This window comes from Camellia sinensis, chromosome 6 (assembly GCF_055761805.1).
Source record: "Camellia sinensis isolate YWXY chromosome 6, ASM5576180v1, whole genome shotgun sequence".
Classification (NCBI taxonomy): domain Eukaryota; kingdom Viridiplantae; phylum Streptophyta; class Magnoliopsida; order Ericales; family Theaceae; genus Camellia; species Camellia sinensis.
The window spans coordinates 43,629,622-43,643,123 of record NC_138966.1 but is presented as its reverse complement, the minus strand read 5'-3'; the positions used below and the strand labels follow the sequence as shown (position 1 = coordinate 43,643,123).

The 13,502-nt window shown below is 35.6% G+C and overlaps 1 protein-coding gene and 1 pseudogene across 4 annotated transcripts in view; one reads left to right on the top strand and one right to left on the bottom strand.

Annotated features, from left to right (window-relative positions):
• LOC114271981 (syntaxin-71-like) overlaps positions 1 to 13,502 on the bottom strand; it is a 290,405-nt pseudogene that overhangs the window by 221,543 nt on the left and 55,360 nt on the right. The gene's annotated exons all lie outside the window — the stretch shown is intronic.
• LOC114267847 (disease resistance protein At4g27190-like) overlaps positions 1 to 13,502 on the top strand; it is a 79,168-nt gene that overhangs the window by 56,344 nt on the left and 9,322 nt on the right. The gene's annotated exons all lie outside the window — the stretch shown is intronic.

Sequence of the window (13,502 nt, the reverse complement as noted above, 5' to 3'; positions counted from 1 at the left end):
GTCTAATTGATAATATTTCATTTAGAAATTGGACTAAAATTAAGAGACAAAATGGTTTTTTTAATTCCCTTCAAAGTTATTGAAGCATTCGCATCCAATTTGAAATGATTCGTTCTCTTTTTAATAGTTCATTTTGCCTTCGATTTTTATTCAATTTTTAAAATGGCTATAATCACTTAAACTAGATTTACACAATTTGAAAAATTAAAGGGCAAAATTAATATTACAAAAACCAAATTGACATGAGAGGCAAGTATAGAGACTATAGGTATAATTTGCCCTATTTCTTTTGACTAAAAATTTAGCTAAACTAACATGAATTGGGTTGTAATTTTGCGAACTTTGACCAAATTATTTAAAGGGTAAAGTACTAATTGGTCCTAATAGTTGGCCTTAATTCCTATTAAGTACTATTGAAAATAAGTCCTAGTAAAATCGTCGCTAAAAATAATTTTTTATGATGATTTTTTGTATATGTCGCTAAAAATCAACAATTAGTGACTTTTTTTTTGTTACGTTTTTTTATAAATTGTTGCTAAAACTTACAATTAGTGACATTTTTATGTGACGAATTTTTCAAATTGTCACTGAAAGTTAAAAATTAGCCACTTTTTTTGTGATGATTTTTTTAAACCGTTGTTAAAACTTATAATTATGTCAATTTTTTGTGACAAACTTTTCAAACTGTCTCTGAAAATTAACAATTAGTGATTTTTTTTTTTTTATAAAAGTGTTTGATGAAAAATGCTATTAATTCTCACCCGACATATTGGACAATAAGTCTACATATTAAGACTTACACGTAAGTTTCTTATTTAAATATTTTGGATGGAAGAATTTAGGGGAAATTACATACACACACGCACACACACACAAATGACCCTTGTAACAAAATAAACCATGAATTTTAAGTTTGTCAATTTTAAACCTGCATTTTTAATTTGTTTTCAATCTGAATCATTCGTCTATTTTTGTTAAGTACAATCGATAGAAAAATGGATGTGTTAGTCATTAAACTCAATGAAAATAGGTATTTTGGACATTTTATGTACCTACATTGAGTTTAATAACTAAAATACTATTTTGTTCTGATCATTTTTAGTTAACAAAAGTAGACAAATGATTTAGATTAAAAACAAATTAAAAGATTATGATTTAAATTGATAAAATTGAAAACTCAGAGTTTATATTGTTGCAAGGGTCAAACATTGAATTTTTTTTATAGTAATTATCCCTAGAATTTAAAATAAAGAGTTTTGAGGTTATGGAACAACCATTAGTCCATATAGTTTAAATGAAATGTCAGTTTAGTCACTGTATTTTCAATTTAAACCTTATATTTTCAATTTTGTTACAATGTGGTCTCGCTGTCATTCACCATTAGAATTTTGCATGGATAAATGCCACATGCAAAACTAAACTAACGTCATTTTGTTGCACACCCACAAAAAAATAATTTTGTAACAAAACGCAAGAGCAAAGCATAGAAGCATGAGAGAGAAGACCTATAGGCGAAAGAGAGAGAGAGAGAGAGAGAGAGAGAGAGAGAGAGAGAGAGAGGTGCTTGACCGATACTAACCCTCCACTATCTGACCACCCTACTACCCCCGCTAACACCAGCACTGGCGAGATCGAAATAGAGATAGAGATAGAGAGAGCTTGCGGTGACAATGGTGGCTGAGTAGGGCAGGTGGGGGTAGAATCGAGTTAGAGAGGCTCGTCGGAGTTGAGATGGAGAAAGGATTGGTAGGGGTGGGTCTACAGTGAGAAGATAAAGTGGATCTCGCAGGCGGGGGGTCACCACAGATGTTAATAGCAGATTTTGGGAAAGGAGAGAGAGGGGAGAGAATGGGAATGGAGGGGTGATTGCCAGAGGTGGTCATGGTAGTCGATTGTAAGAAAGGAAAGTGAAGAAGTGCTCTGTTTGCACTGTGGGTCTTCTTCTCTTTGGCTTTTTCTTCTCTTTTACATTTCATTTCGTTTCATTTTTTCCTTTTTTTTTTTGGTATGCACACCATAACAACGTCATTTTGGTGCACTACACAAACACTACAAGGAAAAACACTACAGAAGATCTTTACTCGTTTGAGTAGCGGTTCCAAAGAGATTTTTATAACTTATAAGGTTTTTGTTTTACTTAGAATTCTTGGGAAGAACTTTTGAAATGATTAGTTTTACAGTCTTATTTTGTAGGGTTAATCATCTGAAAGTCCTATTGATAAAGGTTGATATTCTATTAAGTCCTCCTCCTTTTTGTTTTAGGGTGATTCTATTTACACACCACAAATCCTTTTAGTACACATCACCTGCTCAGTTCACACCACACACAAATGAAAGCTTTAAATTTTGTCTTAAGACACACCACTAATTTTTAAATAATATCAAATTATTCTCATCGTCTCCGACCCTAACCCTAACCCAATACCTTGTCCATCGTTGGCTGTCAGCCACCGACCTCCACCCCTCTCCCCTCCTTATCGTAACCCTCATCTTCGCCCCTACCACCAATGTCCTACCACCATTGCAACCCTCATTGAAGCGATGCACAATCGTCGTAATCCCACAAATCTCTCTCTACGGACTACACATGGTTGGTCATCAGATGTCGGCGAGTTGCGATGGTGGTGGTCTCTACGTGATGAGAGGCACGATGGTGATAGGCCATTGTAATGGTGGTGATTACGGGATGGTGGCAGCAGCGATGGACTGGGAAGGCGAAGCGGCAATGACAGCGACAGCAGAGTAATGAAGAAAAGTTGCTAAGAAGGGTGGTGATGGTTGCAATGACAGAATGAAAGAAAAAGGAGAGTGGTGACAACAATGATAAAGATGACTTTCTGATGGTGATGGTTGGCCAATCGGTGATGGTTGGTCGGTCGTGGTGGTGGCTGTCAATAGGTTAGGTTACGGTTTGTTGATGAAGGGATGAAATAGAGATGCGGGCAATTTGGATACTTGATTAAAGGATAAAATTGTAACTTAAATATTATAAATAATGGTGTGAACTGAGAGTAATTGAGGTGTAAATAGAATTTACTTTTTTTAACACATAAAGTCCTATTTTCAAAATATTTATGTATATATGATTGTTTTACCCTTAGTAAAAGGTGGAAGGCATTGAGAAGCAACAATTCATTAAGTGCTAATAAAAAATTATTAGGTGTTATACGTGTAATACATGACAATATTATCCACCAATCACCCAGCATTGTGCTTCATGCTCCGGTATAAATTGGGGCCCCACCCTCTCTACATATACAACTTTTGGTAATCACCTAACTGTGCCTCAAAAGTACTATATATTTTCTTTTATTCAAATGGTATTGTCTGTAACACCCCACTTTTTATTACTCGGAATCCATTACCAAAATCATTAAATTAATTCAATTTCAGAGATAACATACGGAAACTCTTTACATTGAGAAAGAATAAATAAAGATTCCCTGATCTGAATACAAAATGAATGCAACAGGAGTATAACTAAATAAATTGCCCGTAGGTTTACATCTTTAAAAGTAAAAGAAATGGTTTAATCCTTTTACAATAATGGCATTCCCCCTACAAATAAAAAAGGCCCCGTGGCCGACAACTAAGGATGATCCTTGATCTTGAGCACTTCTTAACATCACCTGAAAAGAATTAGCAACGTGAGATGAACATAAAATCTAGTAATCCCAACATGATCCTAAACAATAACAACATACAGATAGCTATGATCATGAATGCTTCATATCATATCATATACATATTATGACGGTTTATAACCAAAGTATACATGCATAGATACTTTTCTCAAAATCATCCGATTTATTCAACAACACAACCAATTCACATTTACTTCTCATTTTCCCATCTTTAACAAAGTATTACATAATAATCGCCTTGCCTTTGAAACAAATCACAAAGATCTGACTTCTTTTCCTTGTTTCTTACAACCTCAATGCATAAATACATTCATCACATTTCCATGCCGTAAACCCAAGGTTAAGGAAAATACTATCAACAATCAATTTGATACACCCACGTGTACACATAACCATTTAGCTCAAGAGGTGAAAACAACACACACTCAACCACTACATACTGAACTTTTAAGACAACTCGGTCTCCCAAAACCACAATCATAATACATGACATATCACAGTCACACTATAAAAATAATAATAAACAACTCTGCTTTATCTGCCTTAAGCACGGTAAGCCAACGGTACATCTTTTCTTAACAAAATGCCAATTTTCCAAACACTGATTGGAAGGTAATGGTACCTCTGTCAAGTTCTCTAGGCGCAAGCTGGAAGGTACTGGTACCTCATATTCTCAGCGCATGCACATTTTTCAACCATCACTTTGTACAACAAACATATATAGCTCGAGTGTACTACACACATATGATCATTTCAACATCACAACGTCATCCTCCACCGATGACCAAGGACAAAACCTCTAAACAATATGTATTAAATATACATAATACAATTATCCAATTCTTATGAGGCAATAAGTCCAACAACAACAATAATATTCAAAGGTTTTCAACTTCTACCTTAAGTTCTTTCTCAATTTGCAAAAGAGTTATAATTACCTCTTCTTTCCAAAATCAATTTTTACAATTCCCAATTCACAATACATCAACTATATTTTCAAAAAAAAAAAAAAAAAACTCATTTCCTTCATTAACCGAAAACCCAATCCTTGGATAACAAAGTCATAATCCACTCAATTTCAACTCGACAAAGTGTAACCCAATGATTCAAATCTTATGGTTAATCCCCTTTTTAGCAATTAACAAACTACCAATTCGATATACCCAACTATAATCAACCCAACACAAAGTTAATGCTAAAATCATGAGACCCGATTTAATCTTAAATTAATTACCAAATCATTAATCAAATTCCTTAATTCATAACATGATTATTTCACAATTTCAACCCTTTTTACCTATTAGGCATTATTACAAAAATTAGGGCTTTACCTCTTTCTTAACATGAACATGTTAAACCACTCCCCAATTAGCCCAAACAATAATCAATTTCACAAATCTTTATCTCAAATATCAAATCTTAGATCTCCTTTCATGATTTTTGAAAAATTCATAACGAACATGGTTTTTATGCAATAAAACTACACATGTCTATCTATAGATGAGGTATTGAAAAAGGTCAAAGAAAATCCCTACCTCAAGTTTTAGAGAAGAAAAGAGAAGAAACCCCCAAATTTGATAGCGTTGAAATCCAATCTCCACCGCACAAAACAAAGCCCTTGGTTAGCTCTCCAAAATTAATGAAGGGTGTTGGGTCAAAACTCCAATGGATTGGAAGAAATCAAGAGTTTATGGTGTTGGGTGGATGTTTTTATAGAAAAGGGAGAGGAAAATATATTTTTAGAGAGAGAGAGAGGTGTGTAAAAAGTGAGATACACTCATCCCAAGAAGAAGAAAAAAAGGCAGATTTTTGGCACGTACTTCTGCAAATGCGGCACCCATTTCTGCACGTACGGCACACCCTTCCGTACGTGCGACACTCACCCTCGCACGTGCAGTTTATCCCTCCACACCTGACCACCGCTCGTGCAATAAAAATAGTCTTGCACCATCGACACTCCCTCCTCACCACACGTGCGGCCTCATCTTCCGCACGTGTGGCCCCCTTTCTGCACGTGTGGCCCAAGCCCCGCACGTGCGATTCTGCCTCCCAGCCAAAAATTTCACCAGTTGGACCCAAGACACCCCGGATCCAACATCGTGCCTTCCAAAATAAGCGAAACTCGACTCTGGAATAAAATAAAGACAAGAACCTGAAGAAGCTTTCAAGAACGGTGAATCCAAACGGTCGACAAGGCCTCAAGTTAATCCCTAACACTCTAACACGAGTAAGCTCAACACAATCAAAAGAAAAACGAAGCGAGCTACACACCCGGTCATCACATTGTTGATGTGGCATTTTACTTATATTTTGTTGTTTCAAAACTTAAAAACTTCATAATTAATAAAATTTATGTTTTTGGAGTATACACTAGGAGATTTATCAAATAAGACCAATATTGAATATAAATTTTATAAAAATAAAATATTTTTTTTTAGCCATACAAAACTAATCATATCTCAGTTTGTGAAATTATCCAGTAAAACTCAAAAATTTCTCTATTTTTTTAAGTATTAATTGAGAATATTCTCAGTTTTTGAGAAATTTCTCAAAATTTTCCAGTTTTAAAACTGATTTAGTTTTTTCTAATTTTAAACTGAGAATATTCTCATTTTTAAACTTGAAAAAAATTGAAAAAATTAGACCAAAAAAATATGATTAGTTAAGTAAGTTAAAACTTACTATTAAAAATGGTTCAAATTGTAAATTTGTAATAAAAAACATATTTTAATTTTTATATAATTTTGTATTTAATATTAATCTAGATTGATAGATTTCGTTTTGTTGATTCTAAAAATATAAATTTTATCAAAAATAAATATACATTGTAGAAATTATGATAATTTGAAGTTTTGAAAATCAAAACAAATGTTACATCACCATACTTTTTTTATAAACAATTACAAATGATTAACAACCATTGTTTGAAGGATAATTTTTATCTATTAAAAATTAATGGGACTTGAAGGAACAAAAATCATGAGGGCTGCAATTAGCACCTACGTAATTTCTTTGGACCCCGCATTTCTTTGGAATAAGATTTTTTTTTGAACTCTCCACTTAATACCAATTTTATCCATATTCATAATACCATCACACCCAAGTGCACACCCACCTAATTTTGCACGCCTTCTATTCTTCTTCTCTCAGTAAACGATGAACAATTGAGAAACGATTGAGAGCAACAAATGATTGAGAGACAAATTGACTGTCTCTCTCTTCTCCTTCTCTCATAAACGATGGTCTCTTTCTCTTTGTCACCGTAAACAACAGTATCTTAGTCGGAAATCTCTTCGACGGTCTCTTTCTTCTTCTCTTAGGTAACCTCTAACTCCCCATCACATTTTTTTTTTTTGGGGGGGGGGGGGGGGGTTTATTTCAAGGTAAAACCCTTGTTACAAGGGGTTTTAGAGGGAAAAACCCTCAGAAAAAATAGAAATAGAGGGAAAATCCTACAAAATGCAACCGTTAGGTATTCCAGTGCCGAACAAACTGTTTATGTTTAACACTGTATTACTAAACTAAATGTTTCTATTCAATATTGTATTACTGAACAGAACCTTAATAGTCGGCAAACAGTACCAAAACGAAAACAACCTAGAATCATAAATGCAAGATAGATAAACTTACCAATGCAATGCCAACCTCATCAGAGTTGTTGTCATCGTCCTCTATTACTCTATATGTATCAACGAATGGTGACAATGGCCACAAATGTATAAACTTGGAGTCTGTTATAGGATTGTTTGCAACATTAACTGATTTGGAATACCGAACACATTTGAAACCACCGAACAAAACGTTAATTGAATAGGTAGTTTCAAATGTTTTTCATTGAAGATGAATACGTGGGTTTAGGATGGTAATGAAGAAGAATACGATTAAGGTTTAGATTGGTAAGGAATATGTATAGATGGGGATGAAGGTGGGTGTCCAATATTATAGAGTGTCATTCTAATTGTTTTCATTTGGTGGGTGGGTGTTCCATTAAAAGTTGTCCTTTAATGTAATTTTACTTGAAGGTACAATTGTAATTAAAAAAAAGAAAAGAAGTGAGAATTGGAGGGTCCAAAAAAATTAGGTAGGTTCTAATAGTAACACTCAAAATCTTATTTAAGACTTAATGGAGCATAGGTTCACAAAAGGGAACTTGTGGGTAATGCGCCTTTTATATTCATTCTTATCAACCTTCGAAATTGTTAAATTAGATGAAGGGTATTTTTGTTTTTATGTACTTATTGCTCCTAGTATAAATACATAGTGTTATAGAGGGAAACCCTAAGATGAGGTTTTGTGCTTCTTCCTAGTTATCTCTCTCTCTCTCTCTCTCTTATTTTCCTCTTCTCTTCTCTCACTCTTAACCTTGTTCTTATAATTTCAACTTGGTATTAGAGCTATGTAGAGGTAATCTTTTATTCTTCCCTGTTCTTGTTTGTTCTTTTTTTTTTTTATTCAAAAATGTAAAAATAGATATATATATATATATATATATCACGATGCACGCCTAGGGCTCTGGATTTCCCAGAAAAAGTTTCATATTTTTCTTGATGGTTGTTGCCTATTTTCTGAATTTTTTTTCTATTTTTCAGAAAAATTGACCCTATTTTTTGATCTGTTTGTTCTGTGAGTTTTTTGGTGGATTTGTGGCTTGGGTCCTAATCCCTAGGAGCCGACTAGACCCTCCCTTGCCCTCCTTGGCTTCAGTTGTTGCTCTGGGCTTGTTTTTTGGACTCCAAGTCTAGTTATGGGTGTTTTTTCAATCTACTTTACTATTTTGCCATTTTCTAGACTGTTTTTTTGGCTCTTGTGGAACTGGTTTTGAGGTTTGTTAGGGTTGTTCCACCTTCCTCTCTATTGTTTTGATATAGTTGTGTTCTTAGTCCATGGCTGATGATAACAAGAACCCTATAACCAGTGAGGCCAAAGGGTCTGGTCTTATTATATCTCTAGGTGATACCTCTTCTTTTCAACTGATTTCTGTCAAGTTAGATGACAGCAACTATCTGGTTTGGTCACGTTCCTTTCAGGTGGCCATTACTGCTCATGGTATGTTGGGTTACATAATTGGAGTTACTAAAGTTCCTAGTGAGGGTTGACCAGAACATGACAAATGGTATAAGGAGAATGCACTTGTTATGACTTGGCTAATCAATTCCATCCACCCTACCATTAGTCGATCCTTTGTGTTGATAGATATTGTTTATGAGATTTGGATTACAGCCTCTCAGATGCATTCTCAACGAGGTAATGATGCTCAGGCATATGAACTACGAAAAAAGATTCGGGGATTTAATAAGAAGTATAGGTCTCTTGCTGAGTGCTATACTGAGTTAGGCAGTTTGTTGCAAGAACTTGATTATTATTATAACTTCCAAGCTATCTGTTCTCAAGATGTCACTACCTGTCAGCAGATGGTGTCCAAGGAATGGGTTTATGACTTTCTTGCCGGTCTCAACTTGGAATATGACCAAATTTCGCGTTCAGGTTCTCAGTCGCCAGTTGTTTCCTACTGTCCATGAGGACTATGCTTATCTTCTCCAAGAAGAGAGCCGACGGAGTGCTATGGTTCATCACCCTCTTCAAAACCAGTCTGCTCTACTCCTAAGGATGGGAAATTTGGTCCGTCTCTGTCAGGGGGTAAAGGTCCTTCTAGTGCTCGTGATCAAATTATCTGTGATTATTGTGGGAAAGAAAGGCATGATCGGGAGCACTGTTAAAAGTTACATGGTAGACCTAATCGTGGGAGAGGTAGTAGCCGTGGTGGTACTAGTGGCTGGGGTGGTACTGTCCACTCTCATGCACACCTATCAGAATCCTCTACTACTACTTTAGGTGCTTCCATAGCTCTCTCTTGTAACACCCCAAAATAATTACAATAATCCATCCATAATGTCCACTTATGAAAACAATAATAACAGAAGTATCTTCCATTAAGCCCAATGTGATTTACAAAAGAGAAACATATACGGTATACATTCATAATACCTAGCTTGAATCTATAGCATATGTTGCAAGTTAAAAGAAAGCATGGAAGATAAACAGATAAGAATGCCCTAAGGGCTTACATATTTCCAAGACGATGCCTGGTTACAACAAAAGTGAACTTAAGTTCAATACAGTTAAAGCCCTTGGCTTGTACAAAATAAATACAATAAATACACACACACACAAAAAAAAAAAAAAAAAAAAAAAAAAAGATGCTCTCACTCCAAGTCCTCCCAAGCTATTGCCTTGGCGGAGGCATATCATCAGCGCTTGAAATATGTTTCCCACGTAGGGTGAGCTAAAGCCCAATAGAAATAATCTAACACAGTATATAAATCTTAACAAAACTATAAGATGGATGCATATGCAATGCTCGTGCCAAAACATTTTTATATACCTCTTTCCAAAACTATGTAATGCCAAGTTGATGTCTCGATTCATAAAATCATTTCTATCATAATAAAAAATAGGGCAGTGAATCACACTCTAGGAATTTCAAAACAAATGCAACCTTTCCCGAAAATTTTGTCTGAAGGAAACCGTAAGTCGGGACTCATGTAAACATAGGCTATGAAAGCACTACTATTGCCATTTCACGAAAATTTCATCCGCAAGATCGGCACCCATGTACACGCGTGATTTTTGGGACTTTCACCTAGGACACTCAAGCCAACTTAGTTCAACAATACAATTCATGTTTCCCAATTTCACCCTTTTTCTCAAAATGATAAACATTTTCAATGTATAAATGTGAAATAATGCTCAATACAAATAAATGAGAAAATAGTTTCAATTCTCCTAATTCACATGCGATTTCTATAACAGTCATAGCTATCATCCACCGATAGTCCAAAACAGATATTTCTAAATAGATAATTTATATTTCATAATGATACACTTTCCAAATTTCCAAGAGGTGAGTGATAATATATATCTAAATGTACCATCCTTATCAATATCAATCCAATTTCATAATTTCAACATCAATTTCATTACTTGTACAAAACCAACAATTGAGGTATTTAGTGCAAAATTCTTACTCTTTTCAAAATCAACCCCAAGTATCAAAATTAACCATTTCCATCCAACTCAACATTATTTCCAACATCAAAATCATTTCCAAGAACCTATTTGAAAAACCCCTATTTTGATTTTTATCCAAAACCCTAGATTTGTTCAAATTCTTCCAAATTCACAATATGGTTTAGGAATGACAAATAACTATGTTAAAACTCATAAAAAGTGTGGAAAGTATCCCTACCTCAAGTTAGAAGACAAGCAAGAGCAAGGGTGAAACTTCAATGGAGTCGAAAATGAACTTTGCTCCGATCAAATGGTAGGTCTAGGTGAGCTCTACCTTTTTAACAAAGGAACTAGGGTGTAGAGATCAATGGATGATAGTTTTAGAGAGAGAAAGAGAGATATTAGGGTTTTGAAATGTTTAGAGAGAGAGAGAGAGAGAGAGATGAAAAAGTGACTTAAAGTGGGTTGTTTATGAATTGATATATGCACAATTCGCTCAAGCACAAGAGTTGTCGCTCTAGCGACCAGACATAATAAGTTGTTTTGCTCAAACGTAGAATACACACTCCCAGTAGTTTTGTAGACAGAGGTCATTGCTTGAGTGTTGCAAGAATCTTCGCTCGAGCGAAGAATGCAAAATCTCAATAGTTTTGTAGACCTACAAAAATACTGGATGTTCGCAAAGTCCGCTCGATCGCAAGAAGCTTCGCTCGAGCGAAGGAATAAAAATCTGGGTAACCAAAAGTTTGAAAAACAAGTTACCAACCTGTTCCAAATGCAATAAACACAACTCAATAGCCCAACTCAAGGAGAAATAGTGAAAAACAATGCAAGAACAACTATATAAGGAAAAGAAACCTGAATCCATAAGTCAAACGGGTCAGTTTTAAACCAGAAACGCTATATGATGAGTTACATACTCTTCAGCATCTGATGGCTTTGCTTGATTCTTCTCCTGCTTCTGCTTCTACTTCTGATCATTCTTTCTCTAACTTTGCTTCTATAGGTACTCTTACACATGCTTTGAGTGTTGTCTCTTCATTTCCTTGGATTATTGACTCTGGTGCTACAGATCATATGATAGGTTTGTCCACCCTTTTCCATTCCTACTTTCCTTGTCATGGCAAGGATAAAGTAAGAGTGGCTGATGGGTCTTTATCCTCTATGTCTAGGACCGGTTCTATTCACTATTCTCCCTCTATTTCTCTCTCCTCTTTTCTTCATGTTCCCAAATTTTCTTCTAATTTACTGTCTATCAATCGTATTACCAATTCCTTAAATTGTTCTGTAACCTTTTTCCCCTCTCATTGTGTTTTTTAGGAATTGGGTATGGGGAGAACAATTGGCATTGGTAAAGTACATGGGGGATCATATTTTCTGGAGGGTGGATCTTTGTTACCAGCCAAGCTTTTCAGACAACCAGCACTTTATCTCTTTCTCTATTACATCAGTGGCATCAGTGTTTAGGCCATCCCTCTATTTCAGTTTTGTAGAAATTTTTTCCTAGTTTAGTGAAGGATTGTGATAGGAATCATTTTCATTGTGATGTTTGTAAGTTTGCTAAACATAAACGAACTTGTTAGCCTTCAATTAATAAAAGAAGTTTGTTTCCATTTATGGTTGTTCATTCTAATTTATGGGGTCCCACTCGTATTATGTCTGTGTTTGGTTATTGTTGGTTTGTCACTTTTATTGACTGTCATTCTCGTGTCACCTAGGTTTACTTTCTCCACACCAAAAGTGAGGTCTTTTCTTGCTTTCAAACATTTCATAAGATGGCCCGTACTCAGTTTGTAGCCGAAATTAAAGTCCTTCAGAGTGATAATGGTACTGAGTACATTGATGGTGAATTTCGCACATACCTTGAGGCGCATGGTATTCTTTATCAAATCAATTGTGTTGGCACTCCTGAATAGAAGGGCTTTGCTGAACGCAAAAACCATCATCTTCTTGAGGTTACTCGTGCCTTTATGTTCACAATGCGGGTACCTAAACCATTCTGGGGTGATGCTATACTCACCCCCGCGTATCTCATTAACCGCATGCCTTCTAGTGTCCTCTAGTTTTAGCACTCCCTTACCTTACTCCCTCCCTTGTCTGTACCTCCTCATTCCCTTCCTCCTAAGGTGTTTGGTTGTGTTTTCTTTGTTCACATTTCTCGTTCTACTCGGAGCAAACTGGACCCCAAGGCTCTTCAGTATGTTTTCATTGGTTACTCCTCCACCCAGAAAGGTTACAAGTGCTATGATTCTCTCTCACACAAAACTTATGTTACCATGGATGTCATCTTTTGTGAGTCTGAGCTGTTCTTCAGGGCCCAATATCTTCAAGTGGAGGTTTGTTCAATGGAAGAGATTGTTTTTTCTTATCCATTGTTTTCTACTATTTGTTATGAGAGGGAGGAGGCACCACCGTATTGTGAGAAGAATCTGAGAAAGTGTGTTAAGGGGGAGTTTAGTAGGTTGGATAGACCTGATCTTCAGACCTACTCTCGGAGACAAAGAGAACAGTCGACCTATGTGCCACCGTGTCAATCATTACCTTTGACCCCAGTTCCTAATTCTTTATGGAATCCTTAGGTAATGAGTCGTTTGTTACTTCTCATACTATTCCTGTTGATGATTCAAATCTTCCTATTGCTATTAGAAAAAGTGTTAGAACTTGTACTCAACATCCTATTTCTAAATTTGTGTTATATGATTCCTTGTTTACATCATATCATGCTTGTATTTTGTCTTTGTGTTCTGCCTCCATTCTTTAGAATTAGAATGAAGCATTCATTGATCCTAAGTGGAAAGAAGCAATGGCAGAGGGGATGAGAGCTCTAAGTAAGAATGGCACTTGAGAGTT